This window comes from Quercus robur, chromosome 2 (genome assembly GCF_932294415.1).
Source record: "Quercus robur chromosome 2, dhQueRobu3.1, whole genome shotgun sequence".
Lineage (NCBI taxonomy): Eukaryota > Viridiplantae > Streptophyta > Magnoliopsida > Fagales > Fagaceae > Quercus > Quercus robur.
The window spans coordinates 37,597,141-37,610,486 of NC_065535.1; the positions used below are offsets into that span (position 1 = coordinate 37,597,141).

General features: G+C 34.2%; 1 pseudogene; it reads left to right on the forward strand.

Annotated features, from left to right (window-relative positions):
- Positions 1-321: 321 nt before the first annotated feature.
- On the forward strand, positions 322-3,837 carry LOC126706461 (cytochrome P450 71B34-like; annotated as a pseudogene).
- Positions 3,838-13,346: the final 9,509 nt, after the last annotated feature.

Genomic DNA, 13,346 nt, shown 5'->3' on the forward strand with positions numbered 1-13,346 from the left:
CATCCACTCCTCATATTTGCTTACTTCGCTACTTGTCTAGAAAAAAGTTATGAGTGGAATGGATCTTAGCAACACCTCACTGGGATCACAACTCACAAGAATATGCTATTTTATCGAACAATATAATGAATCTTGATTGAAAAATTTGAGTACTAACTGTAGACACAGGTTACAAAATAGACTAACGTATTAAGTATATCATACAATTTAGTGGGGACAAAATACAGATATTTTTGTTCATGCTGGTAGCTGTGATTATTTATAAATGAAGAACAATTTTGGAGGAAGCTCATCTCAGTTGACATAGATCATATAGCTTCAATGGCTCTTGATGACATACCCGTGTGGCTTCCTCTTCTCTTATTACTCCCTCTTCTGCTGCTCATGAAGAAGAAGATGGATGATCGGAGTCAAAACAAGTGCCTTCCTCCAAACCCTCCTAAACTTCCCATTATAGGTAACTTGCACCAACTTCGTGAATTGCCTCACCAATCTCTGTGCCAACTCTCCAAACAATATGGCCTAGTAATGCTCCTTAAACTCGGTGGCATACCAACAGTCATAATATCTTCTGCTGAAACTGCAAGAGAAGCCTTGAAAGTTCATGATCTTGATTGTTGCAGTAGACCTACCTTTGCTAGCTCTAGAAGACTTTCATCCAATTATGGAGCCTTTGCTTTTGCACCTTATGGGGATTATTGGAAAGAGATGAGGAAAACAAGTGTTCTTGAGCTTTTTAGTGTGAAGAGGGTGCAGTCCAATGAGTTCATTAGGGAAGAAGAAGTCAATTTACTTGTCAATTCCATATGTCACTCTTCATCTTCCGCAACCCCTATTGATCTTTCTAAGAAGCTGTTTGCTTTCACTGCAAATGTATCTTCTAGAATGGCTTTTGGTAGTTCCTGCGGGAGTGATTTAGACATTGAAAGGTTTCGAGAAGTGGTTCATGAGACTGAAGCCATGTTGGGAAGCTTCAATCCATCTGAATACTTTCCTTTCATGGGATGGATTATGGACAAGTTCTCTCGTAGATTCCAAAGGTTTGAAAGGATTTTTCTTGAGTTGGATAACTTTTTCCAACAGGTCATTGATCTTCATCTTAATCCTGATAGAACAAAACAAGAGCACGAAGGCATTATTGATGTGCTACTGAGAAAAGAAAGGGAAAAAATTAAGTCTGGTGATACTCTGTTCACAAAGTAGAACATTAAGGCAGTTCTCATGGTAGCTGCCAATCTTTTGCCCTATGGATTTTTATTTTATTTTTTTTGGAATTCATAAAAGTGAAAAGCCCCATGGTTATTGATCCCAATGTTTTTGTGTTTAGTGCTCATAAGTGATAATAGGTCATATATTTTGCTTATCTCATCAAATTAACTCTATGTTTAGATGGGAGCATATGAATGGAGAGAAAACAAGATGAGAGGAGAAAGGTTACGGCCATATAAGATTTCACGATTTCCTACCACCTTTCTCCTCCTTCTCTCCTCTTTTCCCATATCTTTATATTACAAATATACCCCAAACATCTTATTTAGGAGGGAGGAGTAGGAATGAAAAGAAAATAATTGAATTTTCAAAGAATTTCTTTTGAAAAAGTTTAATTATAAAATTGGTTGTAGCTTATGGCTACAAACTCACTCAGTAAAATAAATATTAATACTTATTTTGAAAATCTAACCATTGAATTGCATATTCTTTACGCTCTTAATAAACATGTCAAATTTTATGTTAATCGGATATTATTTACTATATAATCTATAAGTTTATATTTTATGCATAATTTTAAATTACAAAAACTAGCAATTTAAAAAATTTATTGATGACATAGTTAGTGATCTTTAATTTTTTTTGAAATTTTACAAATATAGAGAATATAAGAAAAAGATGTACTCCAATAGTGAATTTGTCAAAATTCACCTCTAATAAAAAAATATTGAATAGGGTTGTAGTCTAAGGTTACAACTAATTTTGTAGCTAAACTTTGTCCATATTTTTTTCATTCTCTTTTTGGGAGTTTAATAGGAGGTTCCATTCCTTTCCCTTATAAGCTCATTTTTTTATCACTCCAAAATTGAGAAAAATAAAAGGAAATGAAATATGATTTAATTAAATTTTTAATGAAGTTTCCATAATTCTCTTTTTTTTTTTTAAATGCCTATACCTTTATTTTTATTAAAGAAATGGTATAATAGTAATGTTGTTATAAATAATTCATTCCATTTTTTTCAATTTAACTCTCAAACAAAGATTATATTCCATTATATTATTTTCCTTTCAAACAACCAAACAAAAGAGAGATAACTATTTAATTCATTTCTATTCATTCCCATTTTTTTTTCTAAATTATCTTCATTCCATTCAATATTTCTTTTCTTTTATAAGCTCCCAAACTCAGTGTCTGTTTGAAAATAGCTTATTTAGTTGAAATTAAAAACTTTTTTACGGAAAGTACTATAAATAAAGCTAAAAGTATTGTAGATAAAGCTAAAAGCTAGCTGAAATAGTACAATAAAACCCATGAATAGTACCAAAAAGTGCAATGGAATCCATGAATAATAGTAAAAATAAATTGAATAGTAGCTAAAATAAGCTAAATAATAAAAAAAGTTAGTTTTTTCAGTCAATACCAAACGTGACCTTAGTGTTATATTCTTAAGTACTTACCTATTATATTTGTTTATTAGGTTTTGTTTGTAGGCACGGTTGACAGTGTCACAACAACCTTGATATGGGCAATGGTAGAATTCTGCAGTTGGGGCTGCAAGCTTTTGCTAAGGTGGTGAGTTTTCTAATTAACTCTTCATTTTTGAACTAGCACCCTCTTAAGAAAACCATTGCTTGTTAGGGAAGATTTTGTTTTTTGCAGTTTCATTATCAATTCTAAATTTCTAACATTTTAGACAATATAGCATTTTATTGCTTAAGAAAAATATTGACATTTGAACTTTTGTATTCTTCTCAACCAAGGTTGTGGTTGAACTTGGAAAAACTGATGAGCATATCTAAGCTGCTATGATATCCAATGCATAAATACATATATATCCAATGTATTTTGCCATCTAGCCAGGGAAAAAAAAAAAAACTATAGCCGCGTTTTAAAAAAGCAGCTATAGCCAAATTCAAAAAAAAAAAAAAAAAAAAAAAAAAAAAAAAGCAAAAGGGTTATAGTCGCATTTGTAAAAGCACGACTATTGGCCGAATTGACCTATAGCCACATTTGCAAGAGCTATAACCGCATTTTAAAAACGCAGCTATAGGACCTTTTTTTTTGTAGTGGAACTTGTTAAGAATCCTAGAGTGATGAAGAAAGCACAGGATGAAATTAGAAATTTCATTGGAAATAAAGGAAAAGTCACTAAAGGCGACACTGACCACCTTCTTTACCTCAAGATGATAGTTAAAGAAACTCTCATATTGCACCCTCCAACCACCTTGCTTCTTCCAAGAGAAGTCATGTCACACTTTAAGATCAATGGTTATGACATTTACCCAAAAACATTACTCCAAGTTAATGCTTGGTCAGTTGGACGAGATCCTAAATACTACAAGAACCCAGAAGAATTCATCCCAGAAAGATTCGTTGATAACTCCATTGATTATAAAGGTCAACATTTTGAATTATTGCCATTTGGAGCTGGTCGAAGAACTTTTCTTGGGATGTACATGGCAACAACAGCAGTTGAGCTTGCACTTGCAAATCTTTTATATTGTTTCAATTGGAAACTACCCTATGGGATGAAAGAAGAAGATATCAACATGGAAGAGGTAGTTGGTCCTAGAATTGCTACCAATAAAAAAACAGCTCTTAACCTTGTGCCAATCAAAGTGTTTTAACGTATGTTTGGAATATTAGTATATGTCAGCCACCCTGCCCTCCCCTCCCTCCCCTCTTCTCTCATCCATTTCTCCCCATTCCAAACATAAAAAGGACATATACTACACTTATCTTTGTTAGCTAAGTGGCCGAGAAAGGTATTTCAGACATCCTAAACAATGATTGGCACAATGTTATTAGCTGTTTCTCTATTGATAATAAGGGTCAGTGACAATCAGATCATATGAGCCTAAGAATATTCATGGATATCTTTCTATGAATACTTGCTTTTGTGTAATATGTATGGTGGTAAGCATTTTGAAATAAATGGTGGCTAATTTGCATGTATGTCTTCGTTTGTGGGGTTACTAATTGATCAATTATCCTTCTTATACATGGCAGGAATTGAACTCAGATTGTGTTTGGCTATACTACCATGCTAGAAAGGCTTGGCATAATTATTTCATTCAATCAATTGTTTTAGATAACTAAGCAGCGACAAGGAGAGTTTTTATTAGACAAACACTTTGGAATAAATGGTGGCTATTTAGCATGTATGTCTTTGTTTGGGGTTATCAGAGTCATCTCAATACAATTTGAGACTTAAGACGAAAACTTTAAATAGACACTTTTATATTTAAATATCACTTCAATAATACTTAATCAACATTCTATATAGAGAAAAAAAAATAAAAAAATAAAACTTTTTTTTATTTAAAATATATTATTTTTACTTTTTAATATAACTAATTTACTTAATACAGTGATTGAGTTGAATTTCTATTAATCCATTTTTAGGCCTTCTTAAGAGTAGAGGAAAAATACACAACTCACACACTTTTTTTAAATCACTTAATTATTGCCCTCACATTGAGGGGCCTTTCTCTCGTAAAGGGCCATAGAGGTGAACAATGATAATTTATCCATCTTATAAATGAGAGTAATTGTACGCAAAATTTGTGTTTGGCTTACTACCATTTTAGTGTTATGAACACTTGTCATAACACTAGATAACTGAGCAGGGGTTAGGTGAGTTTTCATCGTCATCTTTAAAATTTCTGTCAAGAAGTTTGTCATAATCTTTTAGCTTGACTTGAGAGATTCATTGTTGATTTAGGTAGATTTACCCATGTTTCTCCAGTTCTTACTTATATGTCATTTTCCTATCATAGCTTGGCTTTGATCTCTTTGGGTTTGAGATTTACTGCTTTAGATGTGAGATTCGCAGATTTTTTTTGAATTTAATTATTTGGGGAAATTTTACATTTTCCTTAGGTTTCTCTATTCTCTAATTTCTTTTTGAATCTTTCTTGCATTCTTTCTCATTTTTCCTTGGATTTTGTTTGAATTTCTTGAATTTTTATTAGAATTTTTCCAAGTCTTTGAACCTTTTGAATTTTTAGCATTTTTCAACTTTTCAATTTTTCTAAACTTTTTAAGTTTTCTTGAATTTTATAATTTGTTTTTTGTTTTTGGCTTGAGTTATTCTTGATGTTTTTGAACTTTTTTTGTTGCCTTAGTCTTGAACTAAATGTAACTTAGAGTTTTTCCAACTCTAACTAAACTAGGACAAGCATAGTTGTCAAAACGTAAATTGTATTGTGAACGATTTTTTATTTTTCTGTATTATGTATCATGTATAGTAAGAAATAAAAACAATTAATAAAATTTATAAAAAATTATAGATATACATAAATAAATGGTATATTCATTGTAAATCCAAAATATATTCCGCTAATGACTAATTAAATCATTACTTATGTAATAATATTTAATAAGCTAAATAAATCAAATTAACATGTGTTTATAACATACATATTCAAATTGATTAAACTTGAAAGTAATAATGCATGACAAATGACCCAAAATAATAATTTCCTTTCATCATCTTACCCAATCACTTCATCTTAGTTAATGTTATCATTATGTTCATCATCTTGCCAATTTATTTCTTCATTAAAATTTTCTTTATCATCAACAACATATTCTATCTCTTTTTGTTCTTTTTATTTTAATAATATATATTTTTTATTTCTTCTTTGTATTATGACTTCTTAGACTTATAATAATAATGACAAAAATAAAAATAAAAATAATTATATTGTCATTTAATATTTTATTCATAGTATAGAAAGGAATTTGCAAAATATAAAAGTGAAGTGACAAGTGTGTAATCCAAATTTTGTAGGAAAAAAAAAAAAAAAAAAACTAATGGACATGTTATTTTATTGGGCTCAATTAAGTAACCTAATAATTTTATATTAAAATCAAGTCTTTTATTCAAATAAAAGTACAAATTTTAATAATAAAACTCATTTTAAAGTGCATCTGATACAAAACCTTTTGTACACCATACATATCACGTATTGTACTATATTGATAACTATGAGACCAAGTCTTTTAAACTTTCCCACTTTTCTTTCGTTTATTTTCTCCTTCCTGACTAACTGTTTGCTTCCCTTCTATTTGCCTTCTTCGAATTCTTCCACTCTATTTTCTTCAACTTCCTTGCTTCCTCTAATTGCAATCTCCTAATTTTTTTGAACTTCTCTTACATGCTCATCTCACCAAACAATGGCTGAAAGATAAGCAGATCTTCAGATTTCTATTTAAGCCATTAGGAGCACGCCAAGCGCCAAGAAGACTCACTCGCACTCTTGTTTATACCTCATGCCACATATCTTTTGCTACAAGGATTGGATCAATACGTTTTCCCCTTTTCTCTCTCTCTCTCTCTCTCTCTCTCTCTCTCCTGCATTTTTTACATTTTATTGTTGTGGTTTTAGTATGTTTCGGTAAGCTTTAATTATTATTCTCATGCATAACAAAAACCTTGGTTATCATTTTTTTCCAAATCATAATTCCCTTCTCATAAATATTTCTTATCAAGCACCTTAAGAACCATTCTAACCCTTACACACTCAAAACCCTAGACCCTTTAACGGACCGAAATCTTTTAGAATTCCTAAGTACTCTACCAAATAGAGTTACTTTAATCTTGACCCTCCTTTTTATAATAAATAATCCAGATAATGTTATGTCATCAATCCACTAACAGAACCCTTAAGTAAATGAGTAGTTTTTAAATTTTCTTAAATTTTGCGTTAACTTTGTAAAGTAAAGTCCCAAAAAAAATTAATTCTAAAAAAAGACAACATAAAAAAAAGCTACAATAAACAATGTTTCTCTTTGGCAAAGAAGAATCAAGAAATAAGGGGAAGGGAGACGATGCAAACATCCATATCCTTCTCTCTCTCTCTCTTTCTTTAACTAAGCACTGTAAACTTGTGAATTCTACTATTGGCATGGGCAAAATTGTCCCGTACAAAACCATTGAGGTCACCATGCAAAGTAGGGATATCCACAAGTTGGGTTGGATCGGGTTTAGGCTCAACTTGCAACCGACCTAACCTGATTGGGTGGAGAAATAATAAACATGCCGCCAACCGCCACTAACCACAAGTCAAGTAGTTTTTGTTTTGGGTGGACAACAGTCGAATTTGAGACCAACGAAGTAATGGCTGAGAGGGGCGTCATCCGATATGGTCCAAACCTTGATGTATCTCGACTAGATCTCGTCGGATCTTGACATATTTGAGACTAAGAGAGAGGGAGGGCGAGCATTAAAGGGGATGACAATTTCTAGTGAGCTTGGATTTGGTCGGTTTGGTTTCCGTTTGGTTTCAAAGCCCAAAACCATCACTTGACTTGCACTCCTTGGTTTCTGATGCCAGAGATCTTCCATTGACCACCTACCTGCTCAAATCGAGTTGGTTTTGGTTTAGGTGGTGTCAAGTCTGGCAATTTCGTTAGGTTACCAGTTATGAAATCTAAAACATGTTGTGAAACCTTTTCCACAAAATAAAAGGAAAGAAAAAAGAGAGAGGGATTTAGATAAATCTTATTGCAAATAAGCTGAGATTTATATGAGTGGGAATGGAGCTAGAAATCGTCTCTTAGGGGGTGGATCAACTTCTAGGATCAACAAATCACACACACGTACGCATAGTTATGTATGTGATTGTTATTCTTGGAAATATGAGTAATTTTTTAATATTTTGTGAGTGATAACTAACCAAAATAACAAGAAAATTCTTAATTCAAAATTTTCAATATAATAAGTTTTGTTGAGATACTATCTTTCTTATAAAATTAAATAAGTTATATATTATTGAGTGATTGAAATCTATATATTTTATATAAAAAAAATTAAAATAAAAATCAAGTATTTATATGTTATTTATAATATATTCTTAGTCTTTTATGAGATAATTTTTATTTTATATATTGACCCACAAATAACAAAGCAATACAACATGAAGAATCATTTAGGAAATTATCGTTCCAATTAATTTCTAGAAGAACTTAATTTTCTTTTCAACTAACATCTCTTGTGATTTTGCACTTTTTCCTATCTCAAAAAATAAATAAATAACAAAATAAGAAAAAATAACAATAAATGGAAGAAAACAATATTTGAGGACTCAGGAAAATTATAAAAACTAACCTTCTTAAACACACATTCCAAAAGATCATAAATAAAAACACACACACACATTCCAAAAAGTGCATTCTTGACAAAACCTTCTTCTCAAAAAAAAAAAAAAAGGTAGACAAAATCTAAAAATATTTAGAAAAAATTTAATAATCATACCAAATAAGTATTTTATTTTGGATTTCACAATAAATTTTCCTTAGTCACATGCCTTAAATATTAATATATTATTGTGTTATAACCACTTAAGAGATACTACAATATTGGTGATCAAAAAAAAGAGATACTACAATATTTAATTTTTTATGAGATAATAAAATTTTAAATTTTAAATTAAATTCCAAAGGCTTCAAGTTACAATTTGTGTATAATAAATACTACTCAATCCCAAAATCCTATGCTCCAAAATTGACTCCACTCTTAAAAACTTTTGGTAGCTAGGTTCCAACATGAGAAAAAAACCAATGTGCCTTAAATCTTGGTCTCCCATATGTAAGCCTAAAAACCTTGGTGGTCTAGGACTCCACAGGACAACAGACACTAGCAAAGCTCTCAATGCCAAACTTGGGTGGAACATGGGCATCCCCTTTAATGAAAAAAAAATACTTGAAAGGCACACCCCATTCATACCAAGTTACAAGTTGTTAATGGCAATGGAAAGGAATTCTATATTCTAGGGAATGGGAGACGCACCTGTTTGGGATCACCCATGGATACCAATGCTTGAAGGCTTCACCCCCACTGCCCCTACACAAAATGACCATGGCATCCATAGAGTTTCAGACCTAATTAATTCTATCTCCCTCCAATGTGACAGAGGGAATTTCCTCAAATTTTGATACATAAAAAACTATGAATTTTTTCAAAATCCACCTATCCTCATACGAACACATTTGGGTTCCAAATAGCTCAAGGAAATTCACAACAAAATTGGCTTATCTCATACCAAAATCCAAATCTTGACTCCAATAGCTCACTCACAAACAAAAATTGGAATGCCATTAGGAATGCAAAATTTTGTATTAGATTTAAATTGATGTTATATAAGATTTCCTGGGATGTTCTCCCTTAGCAGCTCAAACCACATCCATAGACAAATTTTGTATCTTATGTAATGTTGAAGAAGAGACAACTTTTCACCTATTCACATTGTTAACATGTATAATGTTGTGGGCTTTAGGCCCAGCTAGATTACTTGTATAGCACATTCTTGTACTACACTCTTACTTATACTGCACACATATGTCTCCTATATAAAGGTACTCATGTATATTCTTTCATTATGAAATACAATACTAAATATTTTAGTATTTCTAACATGGTATCAGAGCTACCTTCATGTGACCATGGTTTTCTGTCCTTGCGATATATTTAAGAGCAATCTTTGTCTTCCTTGGTGTTTTTTTTTCACTGCGTTCATCTTCTTTGGCTTCCTACTGCTGCCGTCAAAACTCTCCAGTATAGTCATGCCACCATTAGAAGTCGCATCAACACTGCATGGACCTTTTCTTAGCAGTCTTGTCTTATTGGTGTTACTCTATTCTCAGCATCGCTTCTGCCATCGCAACAGTTGCCGCAGCCTCTTGCCGTTGAACCTCCGACGTCTTCCAGTCATTGTCTTTAGGTTCCGGGCTTGCAACTGCTGTCGTTGAGGAGTCCTACATCGCATAGACCACTACACATGTCATCACCGCCATGAATATTGCTCTGATTACGTTTCTGCAGGTATCATTGAGATCGTCTTGCGCCAATTTACATGTTGGTGGAAGCCTCGTAGCCATTGGAGACCGCACGCGCTGCCCAAAGATTTTGCGTCAAAGCTCATGCACCCCACGCACCGTCATTAGCTCTAGGCTGACATCACTCGTGATGTCATCAGTGCCATGTCAGCCCTAGCTTACGTCAGCATCCAGTCATCTGCTGATGTCAGCGCCATGTCATCTTATTGACGTCATCTCTACTGATTGTTGACCTCGTTGACTTTGACTGTTTACCAATTGACTTTGACCAGGTCGTTGACTTTGACCGTTGACTTTTCTCTAAGGTTGACTTTTGTAGTCTAGGTTCTCCTTACCTAGTTTTTCGTGTAGATTTCATTTTTACAGTCTATTTTTGCATATTGTGTCTCTAAATGGATAAAAATGATGTTTTTCTTCCTCGCCCCATCAATACTATATTGGAAGGGAATAAGAATTACTTATCTTGGTCTCAAGCTATGCGTAGTTTTCTTATGGGTCACATGCTATGGCAATACTGTACTAGTACAATCACTACTCCTGTCAAGGGGGCAAGTGAAGAAGATGCTGCCTTCCTCAGTCGCATGATTGAATGGGATAGTCACAACCACATAATCCTCACACAAATTCAGAACACTTCCATTCCCTCCATCTCCAATCTATTAGGCAGCTTTAATGATGCAAAATCAGCATGAGATATGTTGGCCGAAAGGTACTCCACTACTCATAGATCCATGAAATGTCAATTAGTGGTTGAATTGCATTAACTCAGGCAAGAACCAGAGCAATCCATCAATGACTACTATGACCAACTTCGCTTCATTTGGGATGAAATTGACCTTTCTGATCCAACTTGGGCATGCTCAAAGGATGCTTAGCAATATGCTACCATTAGAGATGAATTTCGTCTCTATGAATTCCTTATGTCACTTCATAAGGACTTTGAGCCCATCCGAGATCAGCTTCTTAATCGCAGTCCTCCTCCTTCTCTTGATACTGCTGTTAAATGAGTTGGTTAGAGAAGAAGCTCGTCTTGTAACCCTTCAAGCCCAGAATAAGCTCAATGGTTTGGCTATTACTCCTTCTCCATCCATAAAGCAACCTCAGCAATCAGGTGATTCCTCTGACTCTAGCAATCGTTGCAAGAAAACCAACAAAAAGTTCTATAACTATTGCAAGCATCCTGGCCACACCATTGAGACTTGTTACCATTGCAACAAATCTACTGCTATTGTTGCTAATACTGAGCCTACTCTGCCGATGCCTTCCATTTCAACTGAGTCCTAGTCTTCTGGATCCATTATCAACCTCTCCCCCCATTGAACTATAGAATATCATAGCTCAAGCTATTCGTATGGCTAGTAATGCATCTCTTTTCAAGCTCTCTCTATTCTACACAATAAGTCTCAAACTTGGCTTTTTGATTCTGCCTGTTGCAATCACATGACACCTCACTCATCCTTATTCTCCAAACTTGACCTTGTATCACATCCTCTTAATATTCATATAGCTGATGGTTCCTCCATGCATGGGAATAGTCTAGGTTTTGTTTCGACCTCCAACTTCTCTGTTCCTAGGGTCTTCCATGTACCTGACCTATCCTATAATTTGTGCTCTGTGGGACAATTAGTTGAACTAGGATACCGCCTTATTTTTTACTATTCTGGGTGTATTGTGCAGGATTCGAGGACAGGACAAGAGCTTGGGACCGGTCCTAGAGTTAGGCGTATGTTTCCTAAGGACAATCTTCATCTTCCACCTGTTGCTCCTGTTTCTGTTGTTGCTACAACTACTGCAGTTTCTTCCTTACCTTCTCTCGCACTTTGGCATTCTCGTCTTGGTCATGCACTATCTTCTCAGGTACAACAGTTAACTTCTAAGGGTCTGTTGGGTTCTATGTCCAAAAAAAATTTTGATTGTACTTCATGCCAGTTAGGAAAATAGCCAGCTTTGCCTTTCAATAACAGTGAATCTATCTCTAATAGTATTTTTTAGTTAATTCATTCTGATATTTGGGGACCTTCTCCTGTTGCTAGTATTGGTGAATCTCGATATTCTGTTTTTTTTTTTTTTTTATTGATGATTATTCTCGTTATAGTTGGATCTTTCCTATGAAATCTCGTTATGAAAATTTACCAATATACAGTAACTTTGCAAAAATGGTTGAAACACAATTCTCCAAACGTATCAAAACTTTTCGATCTGATAATGCTCTTAAATATACTCAATATGCTTTTTAAGCTCTGTTACATTCATATGGCACTGTACATCATCTAACTTGTCTAGGTACCTCTCAGCAAAATGGTCGAGCCAAAAGAAAATGTCTTCATATTCTTGACACTATTTGTGCTCTTCTTCTTTCTGCCAAAGTTTCTGCCCCATTTTGGGGTGAAGCTGCTCTTCATGTTGTTCATGCTATTAATTGCATTTCAAGCGTTGTCATCCATAATCAGACTCCGTAAAAGCGCCTTTTTGGATCACCCCCTGACTATCATCACCTTCGCTCCTTTGGATCTGCTTGTTTCGTTCTTCTTCAGCCTCATGAGCACAACAAACTTGAACCTCGATCTAGACTTTGTTGTTTCCTTGGTTATGGTGAAACTTAAAAAGGGTATCGGTGTTATGATCCTATCTCTCATCGTCTTCGTGTTTCCCGTAATGTTGTTTTTTGGGAACACTGCTTGTTTGTTGAACTCTCTCACTTTCGTTCTTCCCTAGCTACCTCCTCTGTTTAGAAATTTTTCTAGATAAGTCTCATGTTCCTTCTACAAATACTCTTGATCCTCCTTTGGACTTCTTTATCCAACCTCCAAATATTTTTTATGCTTCTCCTAGACAGGTCGAAAATGAACAGGTTGATGACGAGCTATCCCACCTTAAGCCTGGGTCCCATACTCCTATTTTGCTTAGAGATCCTCCTCAAGACATTCCACCTCGCCACTCAACCCAAGTAAAATCCATTCCAACACATTTACCTGACTATCGTTGTTACACTGCCCTTACTACACTCCATGAGCCTCACACCTATCGTGAGACCTCCACTGACCCTTTATGGCAGATTGCAATGAAAAAGGAATTTGATGCATTAACTAAAAACCATACCTGTGATCTGGTTACTCTCCCTTCTAGACAGCCTGTGGTTCGTTGTAAGTGGATCTATAAGATCAAGACTCGCTCTGATGGGTCCATTGAGCACTACAAGGCTCGTCTTGTTGCAAAATGTTTTACACAGGAGTATGAGATTGATTATGAATAAACCTTTGCTTCAGTTGCTCGTATCTCATCTGTTCGTGCCCTC